The sequence below is a fragment of the Pseudophryne corroboree genome, chromosome 3, assembly GCF_028390025.1.
Source record: "Pseudophryne corroboree isolate aPseCor3 chromosome 3, aPseCor3.hap2, whole genome shotgun sequence".
NCBI classification, from domain to species: Eukaryota; Metazoa; Chordata; class Amphibia; order Anura; family Myobatrachidae; genus Pseudophryne; species Pseudophryne corroboree.
In genome coordinates this window covers 115287439-115304622 of record NC_086446.1, presented here as the reverse complement: position 1 = coordinate 115304622, position 17184 = coordinate 115287439, and the positions used below count along the sequence as shown (strand labels likewise).

General features: G+C 41.3%; 61 non-coding genes and 14 pseudogenes across 61 annotated transcripts in view; all 75 read left to right on the top strand.

Annotated features, from left to right (window-relative positions):
- Positions 1–72: 72 nt before the first annotated feature.
- LOC134901742 (5S ribosomal RNA) lies at positions 73–191 on the top strand. Its single transcript, XR_010175224.1, has one exon. It is a non-coding gene; the product is annotated as a 5S ribosomal RNA (ribosomal RNA).
- Positions 192–298: 107 nt separating this feature from the next.
- LOC134897379 (5S ribosomal RNA) lies at positions 299–417 on the top strand (annotated as a pseudogene).
- Positions 418–523: 106 nt separating this feature from the next.
- Positions 524–642, top strand: LOC134894121 (5S ribosomal RNA). Its single transcript, XR_010171752.1, has one exon. It is a non-coding gene; the product is annotated as a 5S ribosomal RNA (ribosomal RNA).
- Positions 643–749: 107 nt separating this feature from the next.
- Positions 750–868, top strand: LOC135068054 (5S ribosomal RNA). The gene has a single exon (XR_010254262.1). It is a non-coding gene; the product is annotated as a 5S ribosomal RNA (ribosomal RNA).
- A 107-nt stretch (positions 869–975) lies between these two features.
- On the top strand, positions 976–1093 carry LOC134888186 (5S ribosomal RNA; annotated as a pseudogene).
- A 107-nt stretch (positions 1094–1200) lies between these two features.
- On the top strand, positions 1201–1319 carry LOC135065204 (5S ribosomal RNA). Its single transcript, XR_010251490.1, has one exon. It is a non-coding gene; the product is annotated as a 5S ribosomal RNA (ribosomal RNA).
- Positions 1320–1426: 107 nt separating this feature from the next.
- Positions 1427–1545, top strand: LOC134900835 (5S ribosomal RNA). Its single transcript, XR_010174338.1, has one exon. It is a non-coding gene; the product is annotated as a 5S ribosomal RNA (ribosomal RNA).
- Positions 1546–1652: 107 nt separating this feature from the next.
- LOC135063072 (5S ribosomal RNA) lies at positions 1653–1771 on the top strand. The gene has a single exon (XR_010249412.1). It is a non-coding gene; the product is annotated as a 5S ribosomal RNA (ribosomal RNA).
- A 107-nt stretch (positions 1772–1878) lies between these two features.
- Positions 1879–1997, top strand: LOC135064472 (5S ribosomal RNA). Its single transcript, XR_010250781.1, has one exon. It is a non-coding gene; the product is annotated as a 5S ribosomal RNA (ribosomal RNA).
- A 107-nt stretch (positions 1998–2104) lies between these two features.
- Positions 2105–2223, top strand: LOC135064471 (5S ribosomal RNA). Its single transcript, XR_010250780.1, has one exon. It is a non-coding gene; the product is annotated as a 5S ribosomal RNA (ribosomal RNA).
- A 107-nt stretch (positions 2224–2330) lies between these two features.
- Positions 2331–2449, top strand: LOC135070017 (5S ribosomal RNA). The gene has a single exon (XR_010256191.1). It is a non-coding gene; the product is annotated as a 5S ribosomal RNA (ribosomal RNA).
- Positions 2450–2556: 107 nt separating this feature from the next.
- LOC134884850 (5S ribosomal RNA) lies at positions 2557–2675 on the top strand. Its single transcript, XR_010168982.1, has one exon. It is a non-coding gene; the product is annotated as a 5S ribosomal RNA (ribosomal RNA).
- A 107-nt stretch (positions 2676–2782) lies between these two features.
- LOC134894109 (5S ribosomal RNA) lies at positions 2783–2901 on the top strand. The gene has a single exon (XR_010171750.1). It is a non-coding gene; the product is annotated as a 5S ribosomal RNA (ribosomal RNA).
- A 107-nt stretch (positions 2902–3008) lies between these two features.
- On the top strand, positions 3009–3127 carry LOC134886369 (5S ribosomal RNA). The gene has a single exon (XR_010170454.1). It is a non-coding gene; the product is annotated as a 5S ribosomal RNA (ribosomal RNA).
- A 107-nt stretch (positions 3128–3234) lies between these two features.
- Positions 3235–3353, top strand: LOC135066035 (5S ribosomal RNA). Its single transcript, XR_010252296.1, has one exon. It is a non-coding gene; the product is annotated as a 5S ribosomal RNA (ribosomal RNA).
- Positions 3354–3460: 107 nt separating this feature from the next.
- On the top strand, positions 3461–3579 carry LOC134894097 (5S ribosomal RNA). Its single transcript, XR_010171748.1, has one exon. It is a non-coding gene; the product is annotated as a 5S ribosomal RNA (ribosomal RNA).
- A 107-nt stretch (positions 3580–3686) lies between these two features.
- Positions 3687–3805, top strand: LOC134894086 (5S ribosomal RNA). Its single transcript, XR_010171747.1, has one exon. It is a non-coding gene; the product is annotated as a 5S ribosomal RNA (ribosomal RNA).
- Positions 3806–3912: 107 nt separating this feature from the next.
- Positions 3913–4031, top strand: LOC134884554 (5S ribosomal RNA). The gene has a single exon (XR_010168698.1). It is a non-coding gene; the product is annotated as a 5S ribosomal RNA (ribosomal RNA).
- A 107-nt stretch (positions 4032–4138) lies between these two features.
- Positions 4139–4257, top strand: LOC135065580 (5S ribosomal RNA). Its single transcript, XR_010251858.1, has one exon. It is a non-coding gene; the product is annotated as a 5S ribosomal RNA (ribosomal RNA).
- A 107-nt stretch (positions 4258–4364) lies between these two features.
- LOC134891878 (5S ribosomal RNA) lies at positions 4365–4483 on the top strand (annotated as a pseudogene).
- A 107-nt stretch (positions 4484–4590) lies between these two features.
- On the top strand, positions 4591–4709 carry LOC134902031 (5S ribosomal RNA). The gene has a single exon (XR_010175509.1). It is a non-coding gene; the product is annotated as a 5S ribosomal RNA (ribosomal RNA).
- A 107-nt stretch (positions 4710–4816) lies between these two features.
- Positions 4817–4935, top strand: LOC135063984 (5S ribosomal RNA). The gene has a single exon (XR_010250302.1). It is a non-coding gene; the product is annotated as a 5S ribosomal RNA (ribosomal RNA).
- Positions 4936–5042: 107 nt separating this feature from the next.
- On the top strand, positions 5043–5161 carry LOC135063989 (5S ribosomal RNA). Its single transcript, XR_010250306.1, has one exon. It is a non-coding gene; the product is annotated as a 5S ribosomal RNA (ribosomal RNA).
- Positions 5162–5268: 107 nt separating this feature from the next.
- On the top strand, positions 5269–5387 carry LOC135065945 (5S ribosomal RNA). Its single transcript, XR_010252210.1, has one exon. It is a non-coding gene; the product is annotated as a 5S ribosomal RNA (ribosomal RNA).
- A 107-nt stretch (positions 5388–5494) lies between these two features.
- LOC135062338 (5S ribosomal RNA) lies at positions 5495–5613 on the top strand. The gene has a single exon (XR_010248689.1). It is a non-coding gene; the product is annotated as a 5S ribosomal RNA (ribosomal RNA).
- Positions 5614–5720: 107 nt separating this feature from the next.
- On the top strand, positions 5721–5839 carry LOC134894075 (5S ribosomal RNA). Its single transcript, XR_010171746.1, has one exon. It is a non-coding gene; the product is annotated as a 5S ribosomal RNA (ribosomal RNA).
- Positions 5840–5946: 107 nt separating this feature from the next.
- Positions 5947–6065, top strand: LOC134885628 (5S ribosomal RNA). Its single transcript, XR_010169739.1, has one exon. It is a non-coding gene; the product is annotated as a 5S ribosomal RNA (ribosomal RNA).
- A 107-nt stretch (positions 6066–6172) lies between these two features.
- Positions 6173–6291, top strand: LOC134888118 (5S ribosomal RNA; annotated as a pseudogene).
- Positions 6292–6398: 107 nt separating this feature from the next.
- LOC135065579 (5S ribosomal RNA) lies at positions 6399–6517 on the top strand. The gene has a single exon (XR_010251857.1). It is a non-coding gene; the product is annotated as a 5S ribosomal RNA (ribosomal RNA).
- Positions 6518–6624: 107 nt separating this feature from the next.
- On the top strand, positions 6625–6743 carry LOC134891877 (5S ribosomal RNA; annotated as a pseudogene).
- A 107-nt stretch (positions 6744–6850) lies between these two features.
- On the top strand, positions 6851–6969 carry LOC134902030 (5S ribosomal RNA). Its single transcript, XR_010175508.1, has one exon. It is a non-coding gene; the product is annotated as a 5S ribosomal RNA (ribosomal RNA).
- A 107-nt stretch (positions 6970–7076) lies between these two features.
- Positions 7077–7195, top strand: LOC135063983 (5S ribosomal RNA). The gene has a single exon (XR_010250301.1). It is a non-coding gene; the product is annotated as a 5S ribosomal RNA (ribosomal RNA).
- A 107-nt stretch (positions 7196–7302) lies between these two features.
- On the top strand, positions 7303–7421 carry LOC135063988 (5S ribosomal RNA). The gene has a single exon (XR_010250305.1). It is a non-coding gene; the product is annotated as a 5S ribosomal RNA (ribosomal RNA).
- Positions 7422–7528: 107 nt separating this feature from the next.
- LOC135065943 (5S ribosomal RNA) lies at positions 7529–7647 on the top strand. Its single transcript, XR_010252208.1, has one exon. It is a non-coding gene; the product is annotated as a 5S ribosomal RNA (ribosomal RNA).
- Positions 7648–7754: 107 nt separating this feature from the next.
- LOC135062337 (5S ribosomal RNA) lies at positions 7755–7873 on the top strand. Its single transcript, XR_010248688.1, has one exon. It is a non-coding gene; the product is annotated as a 5S ribosomal RNA (ribosomal RNA).
- A 107-nt stretch (positions 7874–7980) lies between these two features.
- LOC134894064 (5S ribosomal RNA) lies at positions 7981–8099 on the top strand. The gene has a single exon (XR_010171745.1). It is a non-coding gene; the product is annotated as a 5S ribosomal RNA (ribosomal RNA).
- Positions 8100–8206: 107 nt separating this feature from the next.
- LOC135067122 (5S ribosomal RNA) lies at positions 8207–8325 on the top strand. Its single transcript, XR_010253347.1, has one exon. It is a non-coding gene; the product is annotated as a 5S ribosomal RNA (ribosomal RNA).
- Positions 8326–8432: 107 nt separating this feature from the next.
- On the top strand, positions 8433–8551 carry LOC135060639 (5S ribosomal RNA). Its single transcript, XR_010247032.1, has one exon. It is a non-coding gene; the product is annotated as a 5S ribosomal RNA (ribosomal RNA).
- A 107-nt stretch (positions 8552–8658) lies between these two features.
- Positions 8659–8777, top strand: LOC135067397 (5S ribosomal RNA). Its single transcript, XR_010253614.1, has one exon. It is a non-coding gene; the product is annotated as a 5S ribosomal RNA (ribosomal RNA).
- A 107-nt stretch (positions 8778–8884) lies between these two features.
- Positions 8885–9003, top strand: LOC134893771 (5S ribosomal RNA; annotated as a pseudogene).
- A 107-nt stretch (positions 9004–9110) lies between these two features.
- Positions 9111–9229, top strand: LOC134888142 (5S ribosomal RNA; annotated as a pseudogene).
- A 107-nt stretch (positions 9230–9336) lies between these two features.
- On the top strand, positions 9337–9455 carry LOC134894052 (5S ribosomal RNA). The gene has a single exon (XR_010171743.1). It is a non-coding gene; the product is annotated as a 5S ribosomal RNA (ribosomal RNA).
- Positions 9456–9562: 107 nt separating this feature from the next.
- On the top strand, positions 9563–9681 carry LOC134887950 (5S ribosomal RNA; annotated as a pseudogene).
- Positions 9682–9788: 107 nt separating this feature from the next.
- On the top strand, positions 9789–9907 carry LOC134887949 (5S ribosomal RNA; annotated as a pseudogene).
- Positions 9908–10013: 106 nt separating this feature from the next.
- Positions 10014–10132, top strand: LOC135062541 (5S ribosomal RNA). The gene has a single exon (XR_010248887.1). It is a non-coding gene; the product is annotated as a 5S ribosomal RNA (ribosomal RNA).
- A 106-nt stretch (positions 10133–10238) lies between these two features.
- Positions 10239–10357, top strand: LOC135061193 (5S ribosomal RNA). The gene has a single exon (XR_010247582.1). It is a non-coding gene; the product is annotated as a 5S ribosomal RNA (ribosomal RNA).
- Positions 10358–10464: 107 nt separating this feature from the next.
- On the top strand, positions 10465–10583 carry LOC135067475 (5S ribosomal RNA). Its single transcript, XR_010253688.1, has one exon. It is a non-coding gene; the product is annotated as a 5S ribosomal RNA (ribosomal RNA).
- A 107-nt stretch (positions 10584–10690) lies between these two features.
- On the top strand, positions 10691–10809 carry LOC135059936 (5S ribosomal RNA). The gene has a single exon (XR_010246331.1). It is a non-coding gene; the product is annotated as a 5S ribosomal RNA (ribosomal RNA).
- A 107-nt stretch (positions 10810–10916) lies between these two features.
- Positions 10917–11035, top strand: LOC134902029 (5S ribosomal RNA). Its single transcript, XR_010175507.1, has one exon. It is a non-coding gene; the product is annotated as a 5S ribosomal RNA (ribosomal RNA).
- A 107-nt stretch (positions 11036–11142) lies between these two features.
- LOC134887374 (5S ribosomal RNA) lies at positions 11143–11263 on the top strand (annotated as a pseudogene).
- Positions 11264–11370: 107 nt separating this feature from the next.
- LOC134884465 (5S ribosomal RNA) lies at positions 11371–11489 on the top strand. Its single transcript, XR_010168611.1, has one exon. It is a non-coding gene; the product is annotated as a 5S ribosomal RNA (ribosomal RNA).
- A 107-nt stretch (positions 11490–11596) lies between these two features.
- On the top strand, positions 11597–11715 carry LOC134885070 (5S ribosomal RNA). The gene has a single exon (XR_010169195.1). It is a non-coding gene; the product is annotated as a 5S ribosomal RNA (ribosomal RNA).
- A 107-nt stretch (positions 11716–11822) lies between these two features.
- LOC134894041 (5S ribosomal RNA) lies at positions 11823–11941 on the top strand. The gene has a single exon (XR_010171742.1). It is a non-coding gene; the product is annotated as a 5S ribosomal RNA (ribosomal RNA).
- Positions 11942–12048: 107 nt separating this feature from the next.
- LOC134893629 (5S ribosomal RNA) lies at positions 12049–12167 on the top strand (annotated as a pseudogene).
- Positions 12168–12467: 300 nt separating this feature from the next.
- LOC135066981 (5S ribosomal RNA) lies at positions 12468–12586 on the top strand. Its single transcript, XR_010253212.1, has one exon. It is a non-coding gene; the product is annotated as a 5S ribosomal RNA (ribosomal RNA).
- Positions 12587–12693: 107 nt separating this feature from the next.
- On the top strand, positions 12694–12812 carry LOC134900927 (5S ribosomal RNA). The gene has a single exon (XR_010174428.1). It is a non-coding gene; the product is annotated as a 5S ribosomal RNA (ribosomal RNA).
- A 106-nt stretch (positions 12813–12918) lies between these two features.
- On the top strand, positions 12919–13037 carry LOC134885631 (5S ribosomal RNA). Its single transcript, XR_010169742.1, has one exon. It is a non-coding gene; the product is annotated as a 5S ribosomal RNA (ribosomal RNA).
- A 107-nt stretch (positions 13038–13144) lies between these two features.
- Positions 13145–13263, top strand: LOC134888256 (5S ribosomal RNA; annotated as a pseudogene).
- Positions 13264–13370: 107 nt separating this feature from the next.
- On the top strand, positions 13371–13489 carry LOC134884416 (5S ribosomal RNA). The gene has a single exon (XR_010168564.1). It is a non-coding gene; the product is annotated as a 5S ribosomal RNA (ribosomal RNA).
- Positions 13490–13596: 107 nt separating this feature from the next.
- Positions 13597–13715, top strand: LOC134894029 (5S ribosomal RNA). Its single transcript, XR_010171741.1, has one exon. It is a non-coding gene; the product is annotated as a 5S ribosomal RNA (ribosomal RNA).
- Positions 13716–13822: 107 nt separating this feature from the next.
- On the top strand, positions 13823–13941 carry LOC134901741 (5S ribosomal RNA). The gene has a single exon (XR_010175223.1). It is a non-coding gene; the product is annotated as a 5S ribosomal RNA (ribosomal RNA).
- A 107-nt stretch (positions 13942–14048) lies between these two features.
- LOC134897378 (5S ribosomal RNA) lies at positions 14049–14167 on the top strand (annotated as a pseudogene).
- Positions 14168–14273: 106 nt separating this feature from the next.
- Positions 14274–14392, top strand: LOC134894018 (5S ribosomal RNA). The gene has a single exon (XR_010171740.1). It is a non-coding gene; the product is annotated as a 5S ribosomal RNA (ribosomal RNA).
- A 107-nt stretch (positions 14393–14499) lies between these two features.
- Positions 14500–14618, top strand: LOC134889543 (5S ribosomal RNA). Its single transcript, XR_010171262.1, has one exon. It is a non-coding gene; the product is annotated as a 5S ribosomal RNA (ribosomal RNA).
- Positions 14619–14724: 106 nt separating this feature from the next.
- LOC135065848 (5S ribosomal RNA) lies at positions 14725–14843 on the top strand. The gene has a single exon (XR_010252118.1). It is a non-coding gene; the product is annotated as a 5S ribosomal RNA (ribosomal RNA).
- A 300-nt stretch (positions 14844–15143) lies between these two features.
- Positions 15144–15262, top strand: LOC134901133 (5S ribosomal RNA). Its single transcript, XR_010174626.1, has one exon. It is a non-coding gene; the product is annotated as a 5S ribosomal RNA (ribosomal RNA).
- Positions 15263–15369: 107 nt separating this feature from the next.
- LOC135059935 (5S ribosomal RNA) lies at positions 15370–15488 on the top strand. Its single transcript, XR_010246330.1, has one exon. It is a non-coding gene; the product is annotated as a 5S ribosomal RNA (ribosomal RNA).
- Positions 15489–15595: 107 nt separating this feature from the next.
- Positions 15596–15714, top strand: LOC135059353 (5S ribosomal RNA). Its single transcript, XR_010245759.1, has one exon. It is a non-coding gene; the product is annotated as a 5S ribosomal RNA (ribosomal RNA).
- A 107-nt stretch (positions 15715–15821) lies between these two features.
- LOC135064929 (5S ribosomal RNA) lies at positions 15822–15940 on the top strand. Its single transcript, XR_010251225.1, has one exon. It is a non-coding gene; the product is annotated as a 5S ribosomal RNA (ribosomal RNA).
- A 107-nt stretch (positions 15941–16047) lies between these two features.
- On the top strand, positions 16048–16166 carry LOC135063094 (5S ribosomal RNA). The gene has a single exon (XR_010249433.1). It is a non-coding gene; the product is annotated as a 5S ribosomal RNA (ribosomal RNA).
- Positions 16167–16273: 107 nt separating this feature from the next.
- LOC135068681 (5S ribosomal RNA) lies at positions 16274–16392 on the top strand. Its single transcript, XR_010254875.1, has one exon. It is a non-coding gene; the product is annotated as a 5S ribosomal RNA (ribosomal RNA).
- Positions 16393–16499: 107 nt separating this feature from the next.
- Positions 16500–16618, top strand: LOC134896252 (5S ribosomal RNA; annotated as a pseudogene).
- A 106-nt stretch (positions 16619–16724) lies between these two features.
- LOC134894007 (5S ribosomal RNA) lies at positions 16725–16843 on the top strand. Its single transcript, XR_010171739.1, has one exon. It is a non-coding gene; the product is annotated as a 5S ribosomal RNA (ribosomal RNA).
- A 107-nt stretch (positions 16844–16950) lies between these two features.
- LOC134893482 (5S ribosomal RNA) lies at positions 16951–17069 on the top strand. Its single transcript, XR_010171681.1, has one exon. It is a non-coding gene; the product is annotated as a 5S ribosomal RNA (ribosomal RNA).
- Positions 17070–17176: 107 nt separating this feature from the next.
- The window catches only part of LOC135059934 (5S ribosomal RNA), a 119-nt gene continuing 111 nt past the window's right edge, over positions 17177–17184 (top strand). Inside the window, exon 1 of the ribosomal RNA XR_010246329.1 lies at positions 17177–17184. This exon is cut by the window's right edge and continues 111 nt beyond it. This is a non-coding gene — a ribosomal RNA (5S ribosomal RNA).

Sequence of the window (17184 nt, the reverse complement as noted above, 5' to 3'; positions counted from 1 at the left end):
CAATTTTCAAACGCATTCTTTTATGAACCAGTAGTTAGAAGTAGAAAAGTTCTCACAGAAACCACAAAGTTCATCTACAGCCACACCACACTGCATACGCCCAATCTCATCTGATCTTGGAAGCTAAGCAGTGTTGGGCCTGGTTAGTACTTGGATGGGAGACCACCTGGGAATACAAGGTGCTGTAGATATTTTTATACTGCCAACACCGTTCTGTTGATGCATTCTATTTTCAAACGTAATCATTTATGAACCAGTAGTTAGAAGTAGAAAAGTTCTAACAGAAACCACAAAGCTCATCTACAGCCAAAACACAGTGGATACGCCCAATCTCATCTGATCTTGAAAGCTAAGCAGTGTTGGGCCTGGTTAGTATTTGGATAGGAGACCACCTGGGATTACAAGGTGCTGTAGATATTTTATACTGCCAACAATGTTCTGTTGATGCATTCAATTTTCAAATGTATTCATTTATGAACCAGAAGTTAGAAGTAGAAAAGTTCAAACAGAAACCATAAAGCTCATCTACAGCCACACCACACTGGATACGCCCAATCTCATCTGATCTTGGAAGCTAAGCAGTGTTGGGCCTGGTTAGTACTTGGATGGGAGACCACCTGGGAATACAAGGTGCTGTAGATAATTTTATACTGCCAACACCGTTCTGTTGATGCATTCCATTTTAAAACGTATTCATTTATGAACCAGTAGTTTGAAGTAAAAAAGTTCTAACAGAAACCAAAAAGTTCATCTACAGCCACACCACACTGGATACGTCTAATCTCATCTGATCTTGGAAGCTAAGCAGTGTTGGGCCTGGTTAGTACTTGGATGGGAGACCACCTGGGAATACAAGGTGCTGTAGATATTTTTATACTGCCAACACCGTTCTGTTGATGCATTCCATTTTCAAATGTATTTATTTATGAACCAGTAGTTAGAAGTAGAAAAGTTCTAACAGAAACCACAACGCTCATCTACAGCCACACCACACTGGATACGCCCAATCTCATCTGATCTTGGAAGCTAAGCAGTGTTGGGCCTGGTTAGTACTTGGATGGGAGACCACCTGGGAATACAAGGTGCTTAGATATTTTTATACTGCCAACACCGTTCTGTTGATGCATTCCATTTTCAAACGTATTCATTTATGAACCAGTAGTTAGAAGTAGAAAATTTCTAACAGAAACCACAAAGCTCATCTACAGCCACACCACACTGGATACGCCCAATCTCATCTGATCTTGGAAGCTAAGCAGTGTTGGGCATGGTTAGTACTTGGATGGGAGACCACCTGGGAATACAAGGTGCTGTAGATATTTTTATACTGCAAACACCGTTCTGTTGATGCATTCCATTTTCAAACGTATTCATTTATGAACCAGTAGTTAGAAGTAGAAAAGTTCTAACAGAAACCACAAAGCTCATCTACAGCCACACCGCACTGGATACGCCCAATCTCATCTGATCTTGGAAGCTAAGCAGTGTTGGGCCTGGTTAGTACTTGGATGGGAGACCACCTGGGAATACAAGGTGCTGTAGATATTTTTATACTACCAACACCGTTCTGTTGATGCATTCCATTTTCAAATGTATTCATTTATGAAACAGTAGTTAGAAGTAGAAAAGTTCTAACAGAAACCATAAAGCTCATCTACAGCCACACCACACTAGATACGCCCAATCTCATCTGATCTTGGAAGCTAAGCAGTGTTGGGCCTGGTTAGTACTTGGATGGGAGACCACCTGGGAATACAAGGTGCTGTAGATATTTTTATACTACCAACACCGTTCTGTTGATGCATTCCATTTTCAAATGTATTCATTTATGAACCAGTAGTTAGAAGTAGAAAAGTACTAACAGAAACCATAAAGCTCTTCTACAGCCACACCACACTGGATATGCCCAATCTCATCTGATCTTGGAAGCTAAGCAGTGTTGGGCCTGGTTAGTACTTGGATGGGAGACCACCTGGGAATACAAGGTGCTGTAGATATTTTTATACTACCAACACCGTTCTGTTGATGCATTCCATTTTCAAATGTATTCATTTATGAACCAGTAGTTAGAAGTAGAAAAGTACTAACAGAAACCATAAAGCTCTTCTACAGCCACACCACACTGGATATGCCCAATCTCATCTGATCTTGGAAGCTAAGCAGTGTTGGGCCTGGTTAGTACTTGGATGGGAGACCACCTGGGAATACAAGGTGCTGTAGATATTTTTATACTGCCAACACCATTCTGTTGATGCATTCCATTTTAAAATGTATTCATTTATGAACCAGTAGTTAGAAGTAGAAAAGTTCTAACAGAAACCAGAAAGTTCATCTACAGCCACACCACACTGGATACGCCCAATCTCATCTGATCTTGGAAGCTAAGCAGTGTTGGGCCTGGTTAGTACTTGGATGGGAGACCAACTGGGAATACAAAGTGCTGTAGATATTTTTATACTACCAACACCGTTCTGTTGATGCATTCCATTTTCAAACGTATTCATTTATGAACCAGTAGTTAGAAGTAGAAAAGTTCTAACAGAAACCATAAAGCTCATCTAGAGCCAAGCCACACTGGATACGCCCAATCTCATCTGATCTTGGAAGCTAAGCAGTGTTGGGCCTGGAAAGTACTTGGATGGGAGACCACCTGGGAATACAAGGTGCTGTAGATATTTTTATACTACCAACACCGTTCTGTTGATGCATTCCTTTTTCAAACGTATTCATTTATGAACCAGTAGTTAGAAGTAGAAAAGTTCTAACAGAAACCACAAAGCTCATCTACAGCCACACCACACTGGATACGCCCAATCTCATCTGATCTTGGAAGCTAAGCAGTGTTGGGCCTGGTTAGTACTTGGATGGGAGACCACCTGGGAATACAAGGTGCTGTAGATATTTTTATACCGCCAACACCGTTCTGTTGATGCATTCCATTTTCAAATGTATTCATTTATGAACCAGTAGTTAGAAGTAGAAAAGTTCTAACAGAAACCACAAAGCTCATCTACAGCCACACCACACTGGATACGCCCAATCTCATCTGATCTTGGAAGCTAAGCAGTGTTGGGACTGGTTAGTACTTGGATGGGAGACCACCTGGGAATACAATGTGCTGTAGATATTTTTATACTGCCAACACCGTTCTGTTGATGCATTCCATTTTCAAATGTATTCATTTATGAACCAGTAGTTAGAAGTAGAAAAGTTCAAACAGAAACCACAAAGCTCATCTACAGCCACACCACACTGGATACGCCCAATCTCATCTGATCTTGGAAGCTAAGCAGTGTTGGGCCTGGTTAGTACTTGGATGGGAGACCACCTGGGAATACAATGTGCTGTAGATATTTTTATACTGCCAACACCGTTCTGTTGATGCATTCCATTTTCAAACGTATTCATTTATGAACCAGTAGTTAGAAGTAGAAAAGTTCTAACAGAAACCACAAAGCTTATCTACAGCCACACCACACTGGATACGCCCAATCTCATCTGATCTTGGAAGCTAAGCAGTGTTGGGCCTGGTTAGTACTTGGATGGGAGACCACCTGGGAATACAAGGTGCTGTAGATATTTTTATACTGCCAACACCGTTCTGTTGATGCATTCCATTTTCAAACGTATTCATTTATGAACCAGTAGTTAGAAGTAGAAAAGTTCTAACAGAATCCACAAAGCTCATCTACAGCCACACCACACTGGATACGCCCAATCTCATCTGATCTTGGAAGCTAAGCAGTGTTGGGCCTGGTTAGTACTTGGATGGGAGACCACCTGGGAATACAAGGTGCTGTAGATATTTTTATACTGCCAACACAGTTCTGTTGATGCATTCCATTTTCAAACGTATTCATTTATGAACCAGTAGTTAGAAGTAGAAAAGTTCTAACAGAATCCACAAAGCTCATCTACAGCCACACCACACTGGATACGCCCAATCTCATCTGATCTTGGAAGCTAAGCAGTGTTGGGCCTGGTTAGTACTTAGATGGGAGACAACCTGGGAATACAAGGTGCTGTAGATATTTTTATACTACCAACACCGTTCTGTTGATGCATTCCATTTTCAAACGTATTCATTTATGAAACAGTAGTTAGAAGTAGAAAAGTTCTAACAGAAACCATAAAGCTCATCTACAGCCACACTACACTGGATACGCCCAATCTCATCTGATCTTGGAAGCGAAGCAGTGTTGGGCCTGGTTAGTACTTGGATGGGAGACCACCTGGGAATACAAGGTGCTGTAGATATTTTTATACTACCAACATCGTTCTGTTGATGCATTCCATTTTCAAACGTATTCATTTATGAACCAGTAGTTAGAAGTAGAAAAGTACTAACAGAAACCATAAAGCTCTTCTACAGCCACACCACACTGGATATGCCCAATCTCATCTCATCTTGGAAGCTAAGCAGTGTTGGGCCTGATTAGTACTTGGATGGGAGACCACCTGGGAATACAAGGTGCTGTAGATAATTTTATACTGCCAACACCGTTCTGTTGATGCATTCCATTTTAAAACGTATTCATTTATGAACCAGTAGTTAGAAGTAGAAAAGTTATAACAGAAACCACAAAGTTCATCTACAGCCACACCACACTGGATACGCCCAATCTCATCTGATCTTGGAAGCTAAACAGTGTTGGGCCTGGTTAGTACTTGGATGGGAGACCACCTGGGAATACAAGGTGCTGTAGATAATTTTATACTGCCAACACCGTTCTGTTGATGCATTCCATTTTCAAACGTATTCATTTATGAACAAGTGGTTAGAAGTAGAAAAGTTCTAACAGAAACCAGAAAATTTATTTACAGCCACACCACACTGGATACGCCTAATCTCATCTGATCTTGGAAGCTAAGCAGTGTTGGGCCTGGTTAGTACTTGGATGGGAGACCACCTGGGAATACAAGGTGCTGTAGATATTTTTATACTACCAACACCGTTCTGTTGATGCATTCCATTTTCAAACGTATTCATTTATGAACCAGTAGTTAGAAGTAGAAAAGTTCTAACAGAAAACATAAAGCTCATCTACAGCCAAGCCACACTGGATACGCCCAATCTCATCTGATCTTGGAAGCTAAGCAGAGTTGGGCCTGGTTAGTACTTGGATGGGAGACCACCTGGGAGTACTAGGTGCTGTAGATATTTTTATACTACCAACACCGTTCTGTTGATGCATTCCATTTTCAAACGTATTCATTTATGAACCAGTAGTTAGAAGTAGAAAAGTTCTAACAGAAACCACAAAGCTCTTCTGCAGCCACACCACACTGGATACGCCCAATCTCATCTGATCTTGGAAGCTAAGCAGTGTTGGGCCTGGTTAGTACTTGGATGGGAGACCACCTGGGAATACAAGGTGCTGTAGATGTTTTTATACTGCCAACACCGTTCTGTTGATGCATTCCATTTTCAAATGTATTCATTTATGAACCAGTCGTTAGAAGTAGAAAAGTTCTAACAGAAACCACAAAGTTCATCTACAGCTACACCACACTGGATACGCCCAATCTCATCTGATCTTGGAAGCTAAACAGTGTTGGGCCTGGTTAGTACTTGGATGGGAGACCACCTGGGAATACAAGGTGCTGTAGATAATTTTATACTGCCAACACCGTTCTGTTGATGCATTCCATTTTCAAACGTATTCATTTATGAACCAGTAGTTAGAAGTAGAAAAGTTCTAACAGAAACCACAAAGTTCATCTACAGCCACACCACACTGGATACGCCCAATCTCATCTGATCTTGGAAGCTAAGCAGTGTTGGGCCTGGTTAGTACTTGGATGGGAGACCACCTGGGAATACAAGGTGCTGTAGATATTTTTATACTGCCAACACCGTTCTGTTGATGCATTCCATTTTCAAACGTATTCATTTATGAACCAGTAGTTAGAAGTAGAAAAGTTCTAACAGAAACCACAAAGCTCATCTACAGCCACACCATACTGGATACGCCCAATCTCATCCGATCTTGGGAGCTAAGCAGTGTTGGCCCTGGTTAGTACTTGGATGGGAGACCACCTGGGAATACAAGGTGCTGTAGATATTTTTATACTACCAACATCGTTCTGTTGATGCATTCCATTTTCAAACGTATTCATTTATGAACCAGTAGTTAGAAGTAGAAAAGTACTAACAGAAACCATAAAGCTCTTCTACAGCCACACCACACTGGATACGCCCAATCTCATCTGATCTTGGAAGCTAAGCAGTGTTGGGCCTGGTTAGTACTTAGATGGGAGACAACCTGGGAATACAAGGTGCTGTAGATATTTTTATACTACCAACACCGTTCTGTTGATGCATTCCATTTTCAAACGTATTCATTTATGAAACAGTAGTTAGAAGTAGAAAAGTTCTAACAGAAACCATAAAGCTCATCTACAGCCACACTACACTGGATACGCCCAATCTCATCTGATCTTGGAAGCGAAGCAGTGTTGGGCCTGGTTAGTACTTGGATGGGAGACCACCTGGGAATACAAGGTGCTGTAGATATTTTTATACTACCAACATCGTTCTGTTGATGCATTCCATTTTCAAACGTATTCATTTATGAACCAGCAGTTAGAAGTAGAAAAGTACTAACAGAAACCATAAAGCTCTTCTACAGCCACACCACACTGGATATGCCCAATCTCATCTCATCTTGGAAGCTAAGCAGTGTTGGGCCTGATTAGTACTTGGATGGGAGACCACCTGGGAATACAAGGTGCTGTAGATAATTTTATACTGCCAACACCGTTCTGTTGATGCATTCCATTTTAAAACGTATTCATTTATGAACCAGTAGTTAGAAGTAGAAAAGTTATAACAGAAACCACAAAGTTCATCTACAGCCACACCACACTGGATACGCCCAATCTCATCTGATCTTGGAAGCTAAACAGTGTTGGGCCTGGTTAGTACTTGGATGGGAGACCACCTGGGAATACAAGGTGCTGTAGATAATTTTATACTGCCAACACCGTTCTGTTGATGCATTCCATTTTCAAACGTATTCATTTATGAACAAGTAGTTAGAAGTAGAAAAGTTCTAACAGAAACCAGAAAATTTATTTACAGCCACACCACACTGGATACGCCTAATCTCATCTGATCTTGGAAGCTAAGCAGTGTTGGGCCTGGTTAGTACTTGGATGGGAGACCACCTGGGAATACAAGGTGCTGTAGATATTTTTATACTACCAACACCGTTCTGTTGATGCATTCCATTTTCAAACGTATTCATTTATGAACCAGTAGTTAGAAGTAGAAAAGTTCTAACAGAAAACATAAAGCTCATCTACAGCCAAGCCACACTGGATACGCCCAATCTCATCTGATCTTGGAAGCTAAGCAGAGTTGGGCCTGGTTAGTACTTGGATGGGAGACCACCTGGGAGTACTAGGTGCTGTAGATATTTTTATACTACCAACACCGTTCTGTTGATGCATTCCATTTTCAAACGTATTCATTTATGAACCAGTAGTTAGAAGTAGAAAAGTTCTAACAGAAACCACAAAGCTCTTCTGCAGCCACACCACACTGGATACGCCCAATCTCATCTGATCTTGGAAGCTAAGCAGTGTTGGGCCTGGTTAGTACTTGGATGGGAGACCACCTGGGAATACAAGGTGCTGTAGATGTTTTTATACTGCCAACACCGTTCTGTTGATGCATTCCATTTTCAAATGTATTCATTTATGAACCAGTCGTTAGAAGTAGAAAAGTTCTAACAGAAACCACAAAGTTCATCTACAGCTACACCACACTGGATACGCCCAATCTCATCTGATCTTGGAAGCTAAACAGTGTTGGGCCTGGTTAGTACTTGGATGGGAGACCACCTGGGAATACAAGGTGCTGTAGATAATTTTATACTGCCAACACCGTTCTGTTGATGCATTCCATTTTCAAACGTATTCATTTATGAACCAGTAGTTAGAAGTAGAAAAGTTCTAACAGAAACCACAAAGTTCATCTACAGCCACACCACACTGGATACGCCCAATCTCATCTGATCTTGGAAGCTAAGCAGTGTTGGGCCTGGTTAGTACTTGGATGGGAGACCACCTGGGAATACAAGGTGCTGTAGATATTTTTATACTGCCAACACCGTTCTGTTGATGCATTCCATTTTCAAACGTATTCATTTATGAACCAGTAGTTAGAAGTAGAAAAGTTCTAACAGAAACCACAAAGCTCATCTACAGCCACACCATACTGGATACGCCCAATCTCATCCGATCTTGGAAGCTAAGCAGTGTTGGCCCTGGTTAGTACTTGGATGGGAGACCACCTGGGAATACAAGGTGCTGTAGATATTTTTATACTGCCAACACCGTTCTGTTGATGCATTCAATTTTCAAATGTATTCATTTATGAACCAGTAGTTAGAAGTAGAAAAGTTCAAACAGAAACCATAAAGCTCTTCTACAGCCACACCACACTGGATACGCCCAATCTCATCTGATCTTGGAAGCTAAGCAGTGTTGGGCCTGGTTAGTACTTGGATGGGAGACCGCCTGGGAATACAAGGTGCTGTAGATAATTTTATACTGCCAACACCGTTCTGTTGATGCATTCCATTTTAAAACGTATTCATTTATGAACCAGTAGTTAGAAGTAGAAAAGTTCTAACAGAAACCAAAAAGTTCATCTACAGCCACACCATACTGGATACGTCCAATCTCATCTGATCTTGGAAGCTAAGCAGTGTTGGGCCTGGTTAGTACTTGGATGGGAGACCACCTGGGAATACAAGGTGCTGTAGATATGTTTATACTGCCAACACCGTTCTGTTGATGCATTCCATTTTCAAACGTATTCATTTATGAACCAGTAGTTAGAAGTAGAAAAGTTCTAACAGAAATCATAAAGCTCATCTACAGCCAAGCCACACTGTATACGCCCAATCTCATCTGATCTTGGAAGCTAAGCAGAGTTAAGCCTGGTTAGTACTTGGATGGGAGACCACCTGGGAATACAAGGTGCTGTAGATATTTATATACTACCAACACCGTTCTGTTGATGCATTCCATTTTCAAACGTATTCATTTATGAACCAGTAGTTAGAAGTAGAAAAGTTCTAACAGAAACCACAAAGCTCCTCTACAGCCACACCACACTGTATACGCCCAATCTCATCTGATCTTGGAAGCTAAGCAGTGTTGGGCCTGGTTAGTACTTGGATGGGAGACCACCTGGGACTACAAGGTGCTGTAGATAATTTTATACTGCCAACACCGTTCTGTTGATGCATTCCATTTTCAAACGTATTATTTTATGAACCAGTAGTTAGAAGTAGAAAAGTTCTAACAGAAACCACAAAGTTCATCTACAGCCACACCACACTGGATACGCCCAATCTCATCTGATCTTGGAAGCTAAGCAGTGTTGGGCCTGGTTAGTACTTGGATGGGAGACCACCTGGGAATACAAGGTGCTGTAGATATTTTTATACTGCCAACACCGTTCTGTTGATGCATTCTATTTTCAAACGTATTCATTTATGAACCAGTAGTTAGAAGTAGAAAAGTTCTAACAGAAACCACAAAGCTCATCTACAGCCACAACACAGTGGATACGCCCAATCTCATCTGATCTTGGAAGCTAAGCAGTGTTGGGCCTGGTTAGTACTTGGATGGGAGACCACCTGGGAATACAAGGTGCTGTAGATATTTTTATACTGCCAACACCGTTCTGTTGATGCATTCTATTTTCAAACGTATTCATTTATGAACCAGTAGTTAGAAGTAGAAAAGTTCTAACAGAAACCACAAAGCTCATCTACAGCCACAACACAGTGGATACGCCCAATCTCATCTGATCTTGGAAGCTAAGCAGTGTTGGGCCTGGTTAGTACTTGGATGGGAGACCACCTGGGAATACAAGGTGCTGTAGATATTTTATACTGCCAACACCGTTCTGTTGATGCATTCAATTTTCAAATGTATTCATTTATGAACCAGTAGTTAGAAGTAGAAAAGTTCAAACAGAAACCATAAAGCTCATCTACAGCCACACCACACTGGATACGCCCAATCTCATCTGATCTTGGAAGCTAAGCAGTGTTGGGCCTGGTTAGTACTTGGATGGGAGACTGCCTGGGAATACAAGGTGCTGTAGATAATTTTATACTGCCAACACCGTTCTGTTGATGCATTCCATTTTAAAACGTTTTCATTTATGAACCAGTAGTTAGAAGTAGAAAAGTTCTAACAGAAACCAAAAGTTCATCTACAGCCACACCACACTGGATACGTCCAATCTCATCTGATCTTGGAAGCTAAGCAGTGTTGGGCCTTGTTAGTACTTGTATGGGAGACCACCTGGGAATACAAGGTGCTGTAGATATTTTTATACTGCCAACACCGTTCTGTTGATGCATTCCATTTTCAAACGAATTCATTTATGAACCAGTAGTTAGAAGTAGAAAAGTTCTAACAGAAACCACAAAGCTCATCTACAGCCACACCACACTGGATACGCCCAATCTCATCTGATCTTGGAAGCTAAGCAGTGTTGGGCCTGGTTAGTACTTGGATGGGAGACCACCTGGGAATACAACGTGCTGTAGATATTTTTATACTGCCAACACCGTTCTGTTGATGCATTCCATTTTAAAACGTATTCATTTATGAACCAGTAGTTAGAAGTAGAAAAGTTCTAACAGAAACCAGAAAGTTCATCTACAGCAACACCACACTGGATACGCCCAATCTCATCTGATCTTGGAAGCTAAGCAGTGTTGGGCCTGGTTAGTACTTGGATGGGAGACCACCTGGGAATACAAGGTGCTGTAGATATTTTTATACTGCCAACACCGTTCTGTTGATGCATTCAATTTTCAAATGTATTCATTTATGAACCAGTAGTTAGAAGTAGAAAAGTTCAAACAGAAACCACAAAGCTCATCTACAGCCACACCACACTGGATACGCCCAATCTCATCTGATCTTGGAAGCTAAACAGTGTTGGGCCTGGTTAGTACTTGGATGGGAGACCACCTGGGAATACAAGGTGCTGTAGATAATTTTATACCGCCAACACCGTTCTGTTGATGCATTCCATTTTCAAACGTATTCATTTATGAACCAGTAGTTAGAAGTAGAAAAGTTCTAACAGAAACCACAAAGCTCATCTACAGCCACACCATACTGGATACGCCCAATCTCATCTGATCTTGGAAGCTAAGCAGTGTTGGGCCTGGTTAGTACTTGGATGGGAGACCACCTGGGAATATAAAAGGTGCTGTAGATATTTTTATACTGCCAACACCGTTCTGTTGATGCATTCCATTTTCAAATGTATTCAATTATGAACCAGTAGTTAGAAGTAGAAAAGTTCTAACAGAAACCATAAAGCTCATCTACAGCCACACCACACTGGATATGCCCAATCTCATCTGATCTTGGAAGCTAAGCAGTGTTGGGCCTGGTTAGTACTTGGATGGGAGACCACCTGGTAATACAAGGTGCTGTAGATAATTTTATACTGCCAACACCGTTCTGTTGATGCATTCCATTTTAAAACGTATTCATTTATGAACCAGTAGTTAGAAGTAGAAAAGTTCTAACAGAAACCACAAAGTTCATCTACAGCCACACCACACTGGATACGCCCAATCTCATCTGATCTTAGAAGCTAAGCAGTGTTGGGCCTGGTTAGTACTTGGATGGGAGACCACCTGGGAATACAAGGTGCTGTAAATAATTTTATACTGCCAACACCGTTCTGTTGATGCATTCCATTTTCAAACGTATTCTTTTATGAACCAGTAGTTAGAAGTAGAAAAGTTCTAACAGAAACCACAAAGTTCATCTACAGCCACACCACACTGGATACGCCCAATCTCATCTGATCTTGGAAGCTAAGCAGTGTTGGGCCTGGTTAGTACTTGGATGGGAGACCACCTGGGAATACAAGGTGCTGTAGATATTTTTATACTGCCAACACCGTTCTGTTGATGCATTCTATTTTCAAACGTATTCATTTATGAACCAGTAGTTAGAAGTAGAAAAGTTCTAACAGAAACCACAAAGCTCATCTACAGCCACGACACAGTGGATACGCCCAATCTCATCTGATCTTGGAAGCTAAGCAGTGTTGGGCCTGGTTAATACTAGGATGGGAGACCACCTGGGAATACAAGGTGCTGTAGATAATTTTATACTGCCAACACCGTTCTGTTGATGCATTCCATTTTCAAACGAATTCATTTATGAACCAGTAGTTAGAACAGGCATTCCCAACCACGGTCCTCAAGGCACACTAACAGTGCAGGTTTTTGTGATATCCAGGCTTCAGCACAGGTGACTTAATTAGTAGCTAAATTATTTTGATTTAACCATCTGTGCTGCAGCTTTGATATCACTAAAACCTGCACTGTTGGTGTGCCTTGAGTACCGTGGTTGGGAATGTCTGAGTTAGAAGTAGAAAAGTTCTAACAGAAACCACGAAGCTCATCTACAGCCACACCACACTGGATACGCCCAATCTCATCTGATCTTGGAAGCTAAGCAGTGTTGGGCCTGTTTATTACTTGGATGGGAGACCACCTGGGAATACAAGGTGCTGTAGATATTTTTATACTGCCAACACCGTTCTGTTGATGCATTCAATTTTCAAATGTATTCATTTATGAACCAGTAGTTAGAAGTAGAAAAGTTCAAACAGAAACTGTAAAGCTCATCTACAGCCACACCACACTGGATACGCCCAATCTCATCTGATCTTGGAAGCTAAGCAGTGTTGGGCCTGGTTAGTACTTGGATGGGAGACCGCCTGGGAATACAAGGTGCTGTAGATAATTTTATACTGACAACACCGTTCTGTTGATGCATTCCATTTTAAAACGTTTTCATTTATGAACCAGTAGTTAGAAGTAGAAAAGTTCTAACAGAAACCAAAAGTTCATCTACAGCCACACCACACTGGATACGTCCAATCTCATCTGATCTTGGAAGCTGAGCAGTGTTGGGCCTGGTTAGTACTTGGATGGGAGACCACCTGGGAATACAAGGTGCTGTAGATATTTTTATACTGCCAACACCGTTCTGTTGATGCATTCCATTTTCAAACGAATTCATTTATGAACCAGTAGTTAGAAGTAGAAAAGTTCTAACAGAAACCACAAAGCTCATCTACAGCCACACCACACTGGATACGCCCAATCTCATCTGATCTTGGAAACTAAGCAGTGTTGGGCCTGGTTAGTACTTGGATGGGAGACCACCTGGGAATACAACGTGCTGTAGATATTTTTATACTGCCAACACCGTTCTGTTGATGCATTCCATTTTAAAACGTATTCATTTATGAACCAGTAGTTAGAAGTAGAAAAGTTCTAACAGAAACCAGAAAGTTCATCTACAGCAACACCACACTGGATATGCCCAATCTCATCTGATCTTGGAAGCTAAGCAGTGTTGGGTCTGGTTAGTACTTGGATGGGAGACCACCTGGGAATACAAGGTGCTGTAGATATTTTTATACTGCCAACACCGTTCTGTTGATGCATTCCATTTTAAAACGTATTCATTTATGAACCAGTAGTTAGAAGTAGAAAAGTTCAAACAGAAACCACAAAGCTCATCTACAGCCACACCACACTGGATACGCCCAATCTCATCTGATCTTGGAAGCTAAGCAGTGTTGGGCCTGGTTAGTACTTGGATGGGAGACCACCTGGGAATACAAGGTGCTGTAGATATTTTTATACTGCCAACACCGTTCTGTTGATGCATTCAATTTTCAAACGTATTCTTTTGTGAACCAGTAGTTAGAAGTAGAAAAGTTCTCACAGAAACCACAAAGTTCATCTACAGCCACACCACACTGCATACGCCCAATCTCATCTGATCTTGGAAGCTAAGCAGTGTTGGGCCTGGTTAGTACTTGGATGGGAGACCACCTGGGAATACAAGGTGCTGTAGATATTTTTATACTGCCAACACCGTTCTGTTGATGCATTCTATTTTCAAACGTATTCATTAATGAACCAGTAGTTAGAAGTAGAAAAGTTCTAACAGAAACCACAAAGCTCATCTACAGCCAAAACACAGTGGATACGCCCAATCTCATCTGATCTTGAAAGCTAAGCAGTGTTGGGCCTGGTTAGTATTTGGATAGGAGACCACCTGGGATTACAAGGTGCTGTAGATATTTTATACTGCCAACAATGTTCTGTTGATGCATTCAATTTTCAAATGTATTCATTTATGAACCAGAAGTTAGAAGTAGAAAAGTTCAAACAGAAACCATAAAGCTCATCTACAGCCACACCACACTGGATACGCCCAATCTCATCTGATCTTGGAAGCTAAGCAGTGTTGGGCCTGGTTAGTACTTGGATGGGAGACCACCTGGGAATACAAGGTGCTGTAGATATTTTTATACTGCCAACACCGTTCTGTTGATGCATTCCATTTTCAAACGAATTCATTTATGAACCAGTAGTTAGAAGTAGAAAAGTTCTAACAAAAACCACAAAGCTCATCTACAGCCACACCACACTGGATACACCCAATCTCATCTGATCTTGGAAGCTAAGCAGTGTTGGGCCTAGTTAGTACTTGGATGGGAGACCACCTGGGAATACAAGGTGCTGTAGATATTTTATACTGCCAACACTGTTCTGTTGATGCATTCAATTTTCAAATGTATTCATTTATGAACCAGTAGTTAGAAGTAGAAAAGTTCAAACAGAAACCATAAAGCTCATCTACAGCCACACCACACTGGATACGCCCAATCTCATCTGATCTTGGAAGCTAAGCAGTGTTGGGCCTGGTTAGTACTTGGATGGGAGACCGCCTGGGAATACAAAGTGCTGTAGATAATTTTATACTGCCAACACCGTTCTGTTGATGCATTCCATTTTCAAACGAATTCATTTATGAACCAGTAGTTAGAACAGGCATTCCCAACCACGGTCCTCAAGGCACACTAACAGTGCAGGTTTTTGTGATATCCAGGCTTCAGCACAGGTGACTTAATTAGTAGCTAAATTATTTTGATTTAACCATCTGTGCTGCAGCCTTGATATCACTAAAACCTGCACTGTTGGTGTGCCTTGAGTACCGTGGTTGGGAATGCCTGAGTTAGAAGTAGAAAAGTTCTAACAGAAACCACAAAGCTCATCTACAGCCACACCACACTGGATACGCCCAATCTCATCTGATCTTGGAAGCTAAGCAGTGTTGGGCCTGTTTAGTACTTGGATGGGAGACCACCTGGGAATACAAGGTGCTGTAGATATTTTTATACTGCCAACACCGTTCTGTTGATGCATTCCATTTTAAAACGTATTCATTTATGAACCAGTTGTTAGAAGTAGAAAAGTTCTAACAGAAACCAGAAAGTTCATCTACAGCAACACCACACTGGATACGCCCAATCTCATCTGATCTTGGAAGCTAAGCAGTGTTGGGCCTGGTTAGTACTTGGATGGGAGACCACCTGGGAATACAAGGTGCTGTAGATATTTTTATACTGCCAACACCGTTCTGTTGATGCATTCCATTTTCAAACGTATTCATTTATGAACCAGTAGTTAGAAGTAGAAAAGTTCTAACAGAAACTACAAAGCTCATCTACAGCCACACCATACTGGATACGCCCAATCTCATCTGATCTTGGAAGCTAAGCAGTGTTGGGCCTGGTTAGTACTTGGATGGGAGACCACCTGGGAATACAAGGTGCTGTAGATATTTTTATACTGCCAACACCGTTCTGTTGATGCATTCCATTTTCAAACGTATTCATTTATGAACCAGTAGTTAGAAGTAGAAAAGTTCTAACAGAAACTACAAAGCTCATCTACAGCCACACCATACTGGGTACGCCCAATCTCATCTGATCTTGGAAGCTAAGCAGTGTTGGGCCTGGTTAGTACTTGGATGGGAGACCACCTGGGAATACAAGGTGCTGTAGATATTTTTATACTGCCAACACCGTTCTGTTGATGCATTCAATTTTCAAATGTATTCATTTATGAACCAGTAGTTAGAAGTAGAAAAGTTCAAACAGAAACCATAAAGCTCATCTGTAGCCACACCACACTGGATACGCCCAATCTCATCTGATCTTGGAAGCTAAGCAGTGTTGGGCCTGGTTAGTACTTGGATGGGAGACCGCCTGGGAATACAAGGTGCTGTAGATAATTTTATACTGCCAACACCGTTCTGTTGATGCATTCCATTTTAAAACGTATTCATTTATGAACCAGTAGTTAGAAGTAGAAAAGTTCTAACAGAAACCAGAAAGTTCATCTACAGCCACACCACACTGCATACGCCCAATCTCATCTGATCTTGGAAGCTAAGCAGTGTTGGGCCTGGTTAGTACTTGGATGGGAGACCACCTGGAAATACAAGGTGCTGTAGATGTTTTTATACTGCCAACACCGTTCTGTTGATGCATTCTATTTTCAAACGTATTCATTTATGAACCAGTAGTTAGAAGTAGAAAAGTTCTAACAGAAACCACAAAGCTCATCTACAGCCAAAACACAGTGGATACGCCCAATCTCATCTGATCTTGAAAGCTAAGCAGTGTTGGGCCTGGTTAGTATTTGGATGGGAGACCACCTGGGATTACAAGGTGCTGTAGATATTTTATACTGCCAACACCGTTCTGTTGATGCATTCAATTTTCAAATGTATTCATTTATGAACCAGAAGTTAGAAGTAGAAAAGTTCAAACAGAAACCATAAAGCTCATCTACAGCCACACCACACTGGATACGCCCAATCTCATCTGATCTTGGAAGCTAAGCAGTGTTGGGCCTGGTTAGTACTTGGATGGGAGACCACCTGGGAATACAAGGTGCTGTAGATAATTTTATACTGCCAACACCGTTCTGTTGATGCATTCCATTTTCAAACTAATTCATTTATGAACCAGTAGTTAGAAGTAGAAAAGTTCTAACAAAAACCACAAAGCTCATCTACAGCCACACCACACTGGATACGCCCAATCTCATCTGATCTTGGAAGTTAAGCAGTGTTGGGCCTGGTTAGTACTTGGATGGGAGACCACCTGGGAATACAAGGTGCTGTAGATATTTTTATACTGCCAACACCGTTCTGTTGATGCATTCCATTTTAAAACGTATTCATTTATGAACCAGTAGTTAGAAGTAGAAAAGTTCTAACAGAAAACAGAAAGTTCATCTACAG